At 41.6% G+C, this 12,699-nt stretch overlaps 1 protein-coding gene across 4 annotated transcripts in view; it reads left to right on the top strand.

Annotated features, from left to right (window-relative positions):
* GRIP2 (glutamate receptor interacting protein 2) overlaps positions 1-12,699 on the top strand; it is a 529,887-nt gene that overhangs the window by 387,799 nt on the left and 129,389 nt on the right. The window lies entirely within an intron of this gene.

Here is a 12,699-nt window from a genome sequence, read left to right as displayed (position 1 = left end):
GGTTGTGCAAAAGTGGCTGGGGTTAAAATGTTGGAGCACTTTGGACATTCCAGGTTAGATCACTGCTTCATGAAATTTGCTTTCCCCCTTGTGGCTGTGGCTGAGAGGGGGGGAAGGTTTGGTGATCAAAAGTGCTGTCCACGTGCAAAATCACCAAAAGTGAAAACTGGTCAAACCAGTTTTTCTGCCTCCCATTGTGGACATTTTATGGCCACATTGCTAGCACCCTGATGATGGAGCAAAACGATGTGGGTAAACATCCCACAGTGCAGTTTTGTGGGAAGATGGAGCTAATCCTAGTGCTTCTTGGGATTCCCTCATAGCTCTATGAGTCTCCATGCTGAGGAATGTCAAAGACATCAAAACCTGAAGAAAGAGGCTCTTTGGCATTCTAATAATAAATCTGCATTTCTTGAAGCAATCTAATGGGGGATTCTCTCTTCCCCACTCCCTGAGCTAACTGACTGAATTAACCCAGGTCAATCGATCTGAAAAAATATGCTACTTTCTTCCTCCCCACAACCCAAAATCTATAACATGCACTTGCTAGATCTTCATAAAAGGATGAAATGAAGCTGGCATAAGCCAATTTACCTGCTTAAGTGATGCTTAATAACATTAATGGTGGTTAGATGCGGATATCCACTTACGGCCTCTCAGTAAGTTAAGATGTACATTTTTCAAACTGACTGGGCCTAGAGAGAGATACCTCAGGGGTTAAGAGAGGCTGTTCTAACAGGTCGTGGATTCAGGCACTACATAAAGAGACTTCAGAACACTTTGTGGTAGGATCCTGATTGGCTCTGGGAGTTAGTGGTGGGATACAGGACTTTTCACCTCTGCTGATTGATATCTAGTGATGCAAAGTGGTTATCAGTAGACAGGCCCACTGACGGAGAGCTGTGGTGGGAGAGGGAGAGCAGACAATTGCACAGGGGTCTGGCATTTCAAAGATGCCCAGAGTCTCAGCTGCTACACAACTCTGAGGCTTAGGGGATCCAGTGCCAAGGGCTGACTGCCATTGGCTCTGCCCCTTCTATCCGAGGCTCCGCCCCTTCCAGGAGTACAGAGCTGGGTCCCTCCACACCTTGCCCTTCGTCTGCAGGGGCTGTCGGCCCTGCTGCCAGTAGGTGAATGCCCCCGTAGGAATATTGGTAAGTCTCACTCTGGTTCCTAAGACTGTGCCTAAGGTCCTATCAAATTCATGTTATTAAAAAATGCATCATGAACTGTGGTCTCCTCCATGAAATCTGTTTTTTTTTTTTTTGTGCGCTTTTACAAAAGTATACAGCATTTCTCAAACTAGGAGTCCTGACTGAAAAGGGGGTCACAAGTCTATTGTGGGGCGGGGAGTTTTGCCTTCCTTTACCTCTGTGCTGTCTTCACAGCTGGATGGCCAGAGAGCAGTAGCTATTGGCAGGGCAACCACTGTGAAGGCAGTATAGGCTTGTCATCTCAGCCTAAAATATTTTGAAAGGATATCCTGGCCAAAAAAACCCAAACAAACAACGAACACCTTTGAGAATCCTTAGTCAGGATAACTTATGTAACAGTGATACAGTGCAATATTTGTGTGTGTGTGTGTGTGTATTGTGTGAACATACCTACAGATTTTGCTATTTATGCTGTGACCAACCTGCGAAAAATGTGACTTTTTTTTTCTTCCCTATGATTTAAGTAGATCCCCTACCTGAGAGTTGGTACAATGTGACACTTCTAGGTGGATCATGGGTAGTGGAGGATCAAACCTCTGGATCTGAACCCATGAGCCTCCGCTGTGTGAGCAAAGGTCCAACAATCTTGTATAAGGCTGCTGTGGGCTTATCAACCTCAGAATTGGAGACAGAGCACCATGATGAGTGTGTTACAGTAGCTAAAATTGCAACTTTGCTCTGTGCTAGAAGTGGCCCTTTCAGATTGCAGGTGGGGCACTTGGTGTACATTTCTGTTGCACAGGAATTCACTGCTCTGTGAATGTATAATAGAGCTGTGACCTTATTTACCAGCACCAGAGTCCCTGTATCACAAAGGAGGAGGGACAGGCAAGTGACTGTTTTTTGTTTTTGTTTTTGTTTTTATTTTTTTGTTTTTCTTCTTCTATTCTCTTCAGCCCCCTATTTTAGGCTGATCTACACTACTGAGCTACAGAGTGGTACTCAATGTCCAGTCAATATTTTAATTGCAGGGATTTTTTTAAGTAGCTAGCTCTTCCTTGGCAATGTGAAACAAAATGTGTTTCTTTTTTGTGGGGGTTTTTTAATTTAAAATATTTAATCTGTCTCTCTCTTGCTTGAAATCCTCTTGGTGGCTGGAGAATGAGATGAATGCATAAAATCATTGTTTCCATATTTTTAGAGTGATTTCACTGTACTTCCCATTTAAAATGATGGGAAGCTATCAAAGTCCAATATTTTATTCTGGAGAAACACCCAAAAGTTCAGGTATGTTTCCAGACCCCTGGGGCCAACCACTCCTGATTTTTTTTTTTTTTGTGGCTCCTCATTATGGTAGGAAGTTTGAATAGGCCAATGTCATGATATTTTCTTGGAACTTTTAGTCATAGTCAGTCCAAAGAAACGCAACCATTTTTAAACGTAATCTGACTTGTAAAATGGGGATAGTTTAAGATTTAGGGGAAAGTTTGAGTCATTTTTCATTTATTTGAATGAGCGTGTCTCTGCCCGCTCACAGTAGATGCCTTGATGGAGAATTTTCAGAGTTTTATTATATTTGGCAAGTAATATATGAACAGGGTTTGTTTGCAGTATCAAGCATCCAGCTACTACGTAATTTTTTTTTAAAGATGTGTAAGGTAGGATTGAAAAATTTTTGCCTATTTTTCTCTGTACACAGTGGCCAGAAATGACTGAGCCTTACCAATTGAGGAACTGGCATATCAGATTTGCAACGTACTGAGATGATTTGGTCTCTGGCTTGTATTAGAGGACATCATTTTATCTTGTTTGGATTTTTAGGGTGATAGTGTGAAATGTGGCTTTTATTCTTGAGGGATGGTAACTCAATTTACCTGCTCATTGGCTTCTGCATAATTAATAAAGAAGAGGAAACCAAGATACAAATCTAAATTTGATTTAACAGATTAAACATCTCTTTGCTGATAACTGAGTGATGCCCAATAGACAGTCCATCATGCTTTGCAGCATTTGCTGGGCCTGCAAGCAGACATTCTGCTTTGCCCAGCATCATTAAGTCATTCTTTGCTAAATCTGAATGACTTGGTCTACAAAGTGCAAATGATCTCTAGATTTCTTGCAAAAATAGCCCATCTCTACAGAAACTGGTTCTTTCTCTACAGAAGAAAACGTGCAAAGGAATGAAATTACAGGAGTGTGCAAAGTAGCAAAAGGACAAAACGTGTGCATGTTTAGGGGAGGAGAGAAATGTGAGGAAAATGTTCCCATCAGGTTGCACACGACTACAAAAGAAAAAAAAAAAAAGGTGGCCAGTGGCCTCAACCACTACTTTTTTGCTCTTGGTGTGCCCAGTGCCTCTGTTATTTGTAGAACCCTGTGCGGGTACAAAATGAGTATATGCATCTGTATCTGCAAAAATGAGCTGCAGATATCTGAATCTGTGGATGCAGATATCTGTGGCTAGCTATGGATTTGCAGGGCTCTTGTTGTTGGACTGTCTCTGGGTTCCTCTGAGTTCCATTGCTATGTAAGCTCAGCATCACAATGATGGTGTTCCACTGCAGGGTCATTGTCATTAACCCCATTGACTCTAATTAGCATTACTAATGGAATCATTGTTTTGCAAGGTCAACGGTTCAATAAATGCCAAAGTCCAATTTCTAAATTTGTATTCACCTGTTGTCCAACTAGTAAAAGTATATCTTTTGTATGGAATAGGTGCGCTCTGGCTTCCTTTTGACCAAGACATGACAGGAGATGCTATTCCAGCCAGGATATCACACATTAAATGTGGCTTTTGCTTTTATATCTAACTGCTTTTTGGGGGGGAAATGAGGGGACGGTAGACTGAAAAGAGCCAGTTTTCCCTGTTAGTAAAGAAACCATCAATAGCTGCACTGCAAGAGAGTAGTTAAAATATTTAAAGTTTCTTTCAGCAAGTGTAACCACCTTCAGGTGGAACTGAACTTGGGAGCTCTGGAGCTTAGTGTATAGACCTCTACCGCTTAGTTACAGCAGTAGGGCAAACTCAGACCATTTACAGAGAGAGCGCGAGAATAAGTGCCACTCCATGGGACAGAGAACCGTACCCAACAGGTGTGTGGGTTACACAAGCGCTTTGTGCTTAACTATATGTAACCCTTCTGCCAGATCGCACCGGCTGCAGCCAGGGCCATGTTCAACATCTAGGAGTACCCCTCTATCCATCCAACACAGAACTGGCTCAAGCCCCCACCCAGTAACCTGGGAAATTCTCAACACCCGAGGGTGCCTCTGGGAGGCAATGCTTCCTCACTTACAAGCTGAGCTCTAGTGGGGATTTTGTCCACTCTTGTAGTCCACTGCGTTCACTCTCTTTTTTGCATTCACTGTTTGCCTTGTGGGTTCGTATGTGATTCTGCTGTCCTGTACTAGTCTGTTGTGTGTATGTGCATGCGCACGCCTCAGTTTTCCTGGGAACTGCAGCATTATCTAGACGTGGAGAGGCTGGGCACAACTCAGTGGGGAAGAATGTGCAACCTCTCAGGTCCTGAGGGCCAGGTGACAGTAGATAACACATTGGGCACAAAGAGGTATGTGACACTGACTCCAGGCTGAGGACTAGGGCCTGGGGGAAGGGTCAGTCTTGGCTGGTTTAGGATGAGAAAAGGGGCTTGGAGAAGGGCCTGGGACTCCTTCTCCCCAAGAGGGATGACACTGGCTGCTCTTGGTCCCTGTGTTAACATCGATCCTGTGCTACGCTGTGCCACTGCGAATCAATAAACCTTCTGTTCTACCTGCTGGCTGTGAGTCACGTCTGGCTGCGGATGGGGATGGAGGGCCCGGTGACTCCCACACACTCCGTGACACAAGCACAGACTCTGAGTGTAGAAAAGAAACTTTTAATAAAAGGGGAGAGAAGTAACATGGCATTAATTTGGGAAAACGCCACAACAAAGTTTATAACCAAAACCACAAGTACACATCCCAGCTCAAGCAGATGGGGCAATGTCCTTTTCCTCTCAAACTCTCAAGTCCAGTACTGTAAATGTCCCCTTCGCCTGCCCAACCCTTCTCTGCCCCCCATTGACGGTCGCTGCCTTTGGTCAGGGCAGACCAGAGTTCACCTCCCATCCTGAGTGGGGAAGGGAGGTAGGCGGCGTCTCACCTATTCCGCTGGTCACTCACCATCCACCTGCTCTCTGGAGCTGCTCTGCTGGTCATTTGTTCCTCCATCGCCACCCTGTTGGCTGTTCATGCTGCTTGTTGCATCTTCCACTGGCTTGTGGTAGATTTGGCTCTGGGCCAAATGTAATAATTTCAGCTCTTGGCCCAAAGCACAATCTAGCCCAAAAATTCCAGTATTCACTGGAATACATTTTAAAATAATAAAGAGACTTCTTATGGGATCTGTTCTAGCTCTATCATTAGAACAGGAGGGAGAAGCAGGTTGAACCAGTCATATAGCTCGTGCCTGGAAGGCACCCAGCCTGCTGAGTCAGAGTTCTGCCCCCTCTCCCCCCAGTTGACTTCCCAGAGTTTTAGCAGAGGAAGCCTTATCCATCTGAGATTCTTTACATTGACAGTTCCTCTCCTTTGAACTGAGTTAAACACAGTCTGACTATTGTGCATTCCCCCAAAATAACTGCAAGCATTGGCGGTCATATCTTTCAATTCCCGCATTTAGGATTAACACAGTTTGTGACCCCATAGCAGCCAAACTGGTTACAATGGGCAAAACACCATTCTAACAGTTGGATATCCAGAAGGTCTAAGCAAACTGAGTGACTGTATTTACATGATCACACCCAGGATTTCTTTCCCATTCCAGCTGGCTGTAATAGAAACATTGATTCAGACCCTGCTTACATTTATAAATGCAAATAGTCCCACTGGATGATGCATGAGCCTCTGTCTTTACAGGATGGGGGCTCCACATTTTCGTTACTATATGTTCACGTCTCCTAGAGGTGGCTCAGTTGCTTAATAGCAGGTGGCCTATCTGGTATGTACGGAAATCCTGCTTCTAGCCTGAGTCTCTCTCTTCCCAACTACAGACAACCTGCTTATGAATGATTTGTCCTATAGGCATGTGACAGTTTTATTTTTCACTTCTTAATAAATTAGTATTTGTATTACCATTATTATTAACTTACAAATGTTCTCAGTTTCCAGCCTGGTAACTTTTCTCAGCTTTCCTTTCAACTTCTGATTTGGAAACTTACTTGTATAATTTTACATGTAAAATATCATAGGAGTCAGTGTAATAGCTTTCCTCTTCATCCCTACCAACAGCCACCCCCAATTTTTTTTATTTTAATAAGAATTTTTTTTTCTTGTTGGCCATGTGGTTTTGTTCGAGGACCTGGTAATTATATGCTTGGAGATGAAGGCTTTTCAAAGGCATCTTTCCCAGTAATTTTCAGCTGGAGATGTGGATAAAAATATCTCTCCAGTTTTTATCAGAAATGTTTGCAGTAATGTGCAATTATGAGCTCTGCCTTCACTCAATTCATCCTGGAAGAATTTGCTTCACGGAGAAATTTGTTTCCTCACTGCAGTAGATGCCAGCATAGTTGGCAGATGCAGGGTTTTGGAAAAAGAGACCAGAAATGAAAATTACTATGAAGCAAATTGGTCCCTACACCTGGAAACCATGAAAGGATGGAAAATAACTTTTTTCTTAAATCATGCTGATTTGCTTTGCATATCAGTTCCCAAAATGGCCATGTGAAACTATTTAGCCTCATCAAGATGTGAAGATGATCCTACCTAATCATGGTTTGCAACTGATCCAATTCTTGGTGTCAAGTTCATGAAATGGCACCAGGAAGAGCAGAGGATTTGTCCATTTTCTTCACAGCAGGTACCCGGTCTGAAAATATGCATATAATTACCACCATTTCTGAATATTGAAATGAGACCACATTAAGAGCCAGGTCAGTCTGGAGAAAGGAATACTGGAACTGGAGTTGGAGGCATTAGAGTATTAGAATGTGAGTTATAAATGCCTAGTCGCGAGAGGCAGTACCTTGTACCATTAAAACGTTGTGTGTGCCTGTATATGCTCTTCCTGTACAGATTATTCATTCCAGAACCCTTCTGGTCGATATTCTTCTTGTCAAAACTGCTGAATATTCCTGAGCCTTCCTGGGAAAGAACGTTTTGTGATTAATAGAACAATCTAACCTTTACAAACCTCCCCTTACCTGTTAAAAATCATCATTTAAAACTACGCTGGTAGTATACTTCCTTCAAGTTCCTGCTCTATTTCTCTTAACTTTCTTCCTTCCCCTTGTTTCATCACTTAAATCATCTTGCTGGTATAATGTACACCACCCACAACCTCTTTCTGGAATGTTGCAAGTTTTGTAGCACCACAAATCCTGACAAATTTGCAGTTCTATAATAACACCAATCAATTGCTACTCCTAACCAAACGTCCTTCTTCAAGCTGCTGGCCCCTGGCATTTCCCGGCCTCTTCAGAACACACATTCCTTCTTGCAATATATTGTTCTTCCCTATTCATATTGCAGTAGTGTAACCCACATACTTACTAGCTGTGCTTCACTGTTCCATGTAGTGGCACTTAGTCCACTCACAGAGAGAATGAGTGCGCTCTACCGCAAGGGTGGCGAGCCTTTTTTGGGTTGTGGGCCGCTGCCCTGGAAAAAAAAATCAGCCAGTTCCCCACCCCAGCCTTAAGATGCCCATGGGATTATGTAGAAAACCATGCAGCCAGCCTATACTATATAGTTTCTTTCAGACAACTTCTGTAAAAGAATGAACAATTATTTACAATTTCCTGTGACTCGTTCAATCTCTGCCCTCTCCTCCAGACTGCATGGCAAAGGCTTGCCAGATTTGGGGACAGGAAGAAGATGGTTTCATGACTCTTTCCATATGTGTACGATCCACTTTCTCCATAAAGTAGATCTCAGGAAATGGGAATATTCTAACCCTGGTTTAGAGGAAAAGAGCTCTCTCGCAATTTGTGCTCTTGTAAAGCTATGATGCGAGAGACCTCAGCTAGTGTCTCGTCTGGGAAACCTTTTTCTTCAGTTATGCTGATTGCTATTTCATAGCATCCCATGTTTAGCGTGTGTGGTGTTCCATCCATAGCCAGTCATTCTGGCCAATTAGAAAAAATAAAAAATAAATTGCATAATGTACTGACTGACATCAGCCAATTCTCACGTCCTTCCCTGAAATTCCCCTGGTTCGGCACTGAAGTTAAAATATTGAGCCTGTCAGTCTCTGCCATCATCATGTTACTCAATCCAACGTTGTGACTCTGTCACAGGAAAATAGCTGCCGTAATGGCATGAAGAAAGTAAGTGATTTAAAAAAATAATAAAATCCCCCTCTTCCATTTTGTCCCTATGATACTGCCTTAAAATTTAAGGGAGTGAGGCAAAGATGGATCCTGACTATTAATTGGAAGGATAATAGAAGCACTTAGCTTGGTCAAAACTGGAGAACAAAGCTTGTCCAGCCCCTCAAGCTTTGGCTAATAGTAGTTGCTCTGCTAGATTTCTCTCCTCCTTTTAAAAAGTCACTTTGTCATTCTGTGCTGACTCTAGAAGTGCCATGAGATATAATAGGCAATTAGCTCCTAGCAGATTTATGTGACGTTGCATTTTCTAAGCAATCGTGTGTTTAATGATTAAACAGGTCTGTTGTATCTAATGTTCATGGGGCCTGATTGTGCTCCTCTGTCACTGATGTAAATGGAGAACAGATACAGTGAAGTGAGTGGTGTATGTGGCACCCGATTTAGGTTCAGTCTAGATGGTGAACACAGAGGAGTAAAGCAAGAAAAGCTTGTTAGCAGTGTCTGCTTTCTGATGCACTGGGGTGATGTTATCAGAGGAAATCTGGATTGCACAAGAAATAGGGGTCTCCCACTGTAAGGATGATGAAATAGGCAGTAAGGCTGGTTGATTTAAATCATGGCAATTTAAATCAGAGATACTGTATAAATCATGATTTAGAGCAAGCGGAAAGCCCAATTTTAATTTTGTACTCAACTTTCCCATTTGTATTTCAGTACTTTTCCAAAGACAGTCATGCATTCTCCTTGGCTGATTATAAAAGTAAAACATGTTGATTTAGTATGAAATAGAGCCTTTTCACTAGATTTGGTACATATTTTTTGCTATCAAGGAGGGCATCCATAAATACATGCATTTATATACCCAATTATATAGCTTAATTCAAATTTAAATTATACATTTTTAGTAATCTTTAGAAAATGATGAATGATATATTGCTTATTTGCCAGATAATTAATTTTGCACATAGCTTGTTTCAAGCTGCAGTGGGATGATAACCAGAAGTTAATTAAAACACAAAACAGTATATAACATTCAAGGTGGCTTTGGTTAATAAAATAAAATATTTTGGCTAAATAAATTTCTGTTTAGGGAAGTTTCAAATATATCTCTGTGAAAATGACTAGAATTTAAGTTCTTATTCACCCTAGTCTCTTGAATAGGAGACTGCAGTCACTTAAGCTGTTCTTCAGACTTTTAAAACTAGTAGATCTCATCTGCCTCCCTTCTGGTTTTTATTCATAGACTGGAAGAGAGAGACAAATGTTCCTGCTTTAACTCAGTTACTGTTAACAGCTATGTCCAGTCAATTCTCCAACCTGGGATGCCTTTTACACTACTTTGCTGTGAAAGCAACTACTACTGGCCTCTTCACATTCAGCTTCTAGCATGTCAGTTACTCCCAGATGAGTTATAGTAGTGCACTTAGCTGGCCACTTCTGAATTAAATTGCAGACTGATACCAGCACATTGCTTGTCTCAGATTTGTCCCCAGAAATATGCATCTTGCATTGCCCAGCTCTTTCCTCCTGGACAAGCTTATAGAGTCCATCATTTCATTAATAGAAAAAAATATACACAAACCCTGTTCTTTCAAATGGGTTTTCCCAATCACTTCAATCCAAACAATTAAAACAAATGTATTAACTAGATAAACTGACTATAATTAGTAAAGCTAAAATTTTGCCACCGGTATTTTTAGCAAAAGTCATGGATGGGTCGCAGGCAGTAAAGAACAATTCCTGGATGCCCCATGACCTGTTGGTGGCTTTTATTAAAAACATTCATGATAAAATGGGGAGCTCAGTTGCAGGGTTCTACCACCACCTGTGGTGGCCGGGAGCTACTTGGAGCTCTGGGGGGACATCGTGGTGGCCAGAAGCTGCTTGGAGCTCTGACAGAATCCCACAGTGCAGCGTTTCTTAAAGTGTGTTCCACGTGTGCCGCGAGGCAGTTGGAGGTGTGCCACGGAGAACAGAGTTCAAAATGGCCGCCCTTAAAAGGACAATGTCTGCTCTCCTGATAAAAGGGCAAACTGGGTTATTTATTTATTTAATTAATTATTGCACAACTCGCAGTGGCTGGGAGTTGATTGGCGCTCTAGGGGACCCCCTGGTGGCAGGCTGCCATGGGCTGGAAGTCATAGATTCTGTGTCTTATGTGACTTCTGTTTATAATATTGTAGCCTCCATAATGAGGCATGAAAGTCAGAATTGGTTACAAACAAAGGAAAGCTAAAAGGCAAACTGATTACTAACTTAACAAGCTAAGTGAATTGGAAGCAAAAATGTTTCTCTCCATATCCTTATAGCAGCCTGACTGGATTTTTTTCACAGCCAGGAACCCTCCCCACACTGCAATGATGCTTTTGCCTTTACTCTTGGCATCACTGCATTTGAGAAATGAGGGAGGAAGTGATTGGGGGGGGGGGGGGGCTCTGTTCCTCATTTTTATATCTTTTCCTCCACTTTGAGACACATCTCTAGCTTGAGTTCAGGCAACAAGTCCATTTACATGTGAACCCCCAGGTGTTCCACTACCAAGTTGTACATTTTCCGCTCACACCCTTCATTCTGCCAAGGCTTAATCAGGTGATAGTCCATTTGCTTTTGTTGACATCTGAACAAGGCACCTTGTTTCTCTAAGGAACAGGTTTGTGCCTGTTTTTCTAACCTTGGAGCATGTCTCAGTAAAGCCCTACAGTAGGGTCTTATAACTTTACATGCAGTGTTACCATGCACATTTCACCAGGACAATAATGGTCAGCAAATTGAGTTTTCAAAATATTTCACAGGGCATACTTTGTACTAAATTTATTGTAGTCTTATAAACCTGAACATAAAGGTGCAGACTGTCACGAACTCACAATAAGTTTTTCAACTTTGAATGAATCAGTCCAACGAGGCTATTGCTGTCAAAAGCTGATCTAGGACTTCAAACTATGATTCAGGGTGCTCAGCTGGTGACTTCCATCATGTCAGTGGTGTGACTTCTTTAAAACATCATCAGCAAATATGTGCTGTTTGATTCACTTCCAGGCCTAAAATTTATTATGGTTATCATGACAGAATGCTTTATTTGATGCCCATGTCATAGCAGCAATAGGGCATCTTTTCTGGTACTTTGGGTTGAGAATATTTGCAAGAAAATTAGGTGCATTAGGTGTTTAATCTATCCATTTCTACACTGTTTGCAATCTAACTTTATTGTTGGGTATTTCTTTCTTTGATGTATCTTGAAATTCTTTCCAAATTTCAACACCATCAGCAATTGAGCATCAATCTTTCTGCGGTTTCTCAGAATCTAGGGCAATAGATTTCAGGATATTTGGCATATTGTCTGTATTTCTCTTTAGTGCAACATTAGCTGCTTTGGCTGTGATGTTTCCATCTACTTTGTCATAATTTTCTTCACAAACTGTCACCTGGATATGGTGGTTCTCATTAAAGAGTTCAATACAGTCAACCACTACATTCTATAGTACATCTTGAGGGAGAATTCATTTGGTTCCTCCTGCTCTCTTCTGTGAAGCTGAAGCAAAGTGATTGCTTTGGAAGTATTTTGCAATTTCAACATTTTCCTTTATTCATGAAGCTAAACCTAAATCGTTGGCTAAAAGAAGTATTACATGAGCTCTGTATCCTGTGAGTTTAAGATTGCTTCATTATCTTCCTCTAGAATTCTTTTCATTGCTACATTTGCAGCATTTTCTGCCAAAGCTATGCACTTGTTGCTTGAATATTTGTTCAGTTTGTTACAGCTGTTATTGCTGTATGGGCATTACCTGATTGTATTGTCTTGTTAAGAGAGACCAACCTCATCTTCTGTTGTTGCACAAGCATATATTATTGGATCATTGTGTACATTGCTTCACCCATCAAGCCCCAGATAAATGAATTTAACAATTTTTTTCATGCTGTTCAATTTTTCCTTATGCAGTATATCCAGCACTGTCTCCTTTCCAATAGGTGCAATGTAAGTCAATGTTCCAGCTAATCTTTTTCATCCATGTGTGGATTTTTTTCTGTCCATGTGCATAATCAATTTTTACGTGCACCGAGGCATGTATGAATATGCAGCACCCATAGAAACAAAAACCTAGATGTGGGCGCTCTGCTAATCAGCTAGGTGGCATTTGAATGTCTCCTAAGCAGATACACAAGTGCACAGCTTACAGGAAAAATTGGTGGCTGGTTGCAATATTTTAAACTATGTCCATGAACTATTTGTT

This window comes from Pelodiscus sinensis, chromosome 11 (assembly GCF_052426305.1).
Source record: "Pelodiscus sinensis isolate ZL-2025 chromosome 11, ASM5242630v1, whole genome shotgun sequence".
NCBI classification, from domain to species: domain Eukaryota; kingdom Metazoa; phylum Chordata; order Testudines; family Trionychidae; genus Pelodiscus; species Pelodiscus sinensis.
Note: the sequence above shows the minus strand (reverse complement) of the source record. Positions and strands in the feature narration are given on the sequence as shown.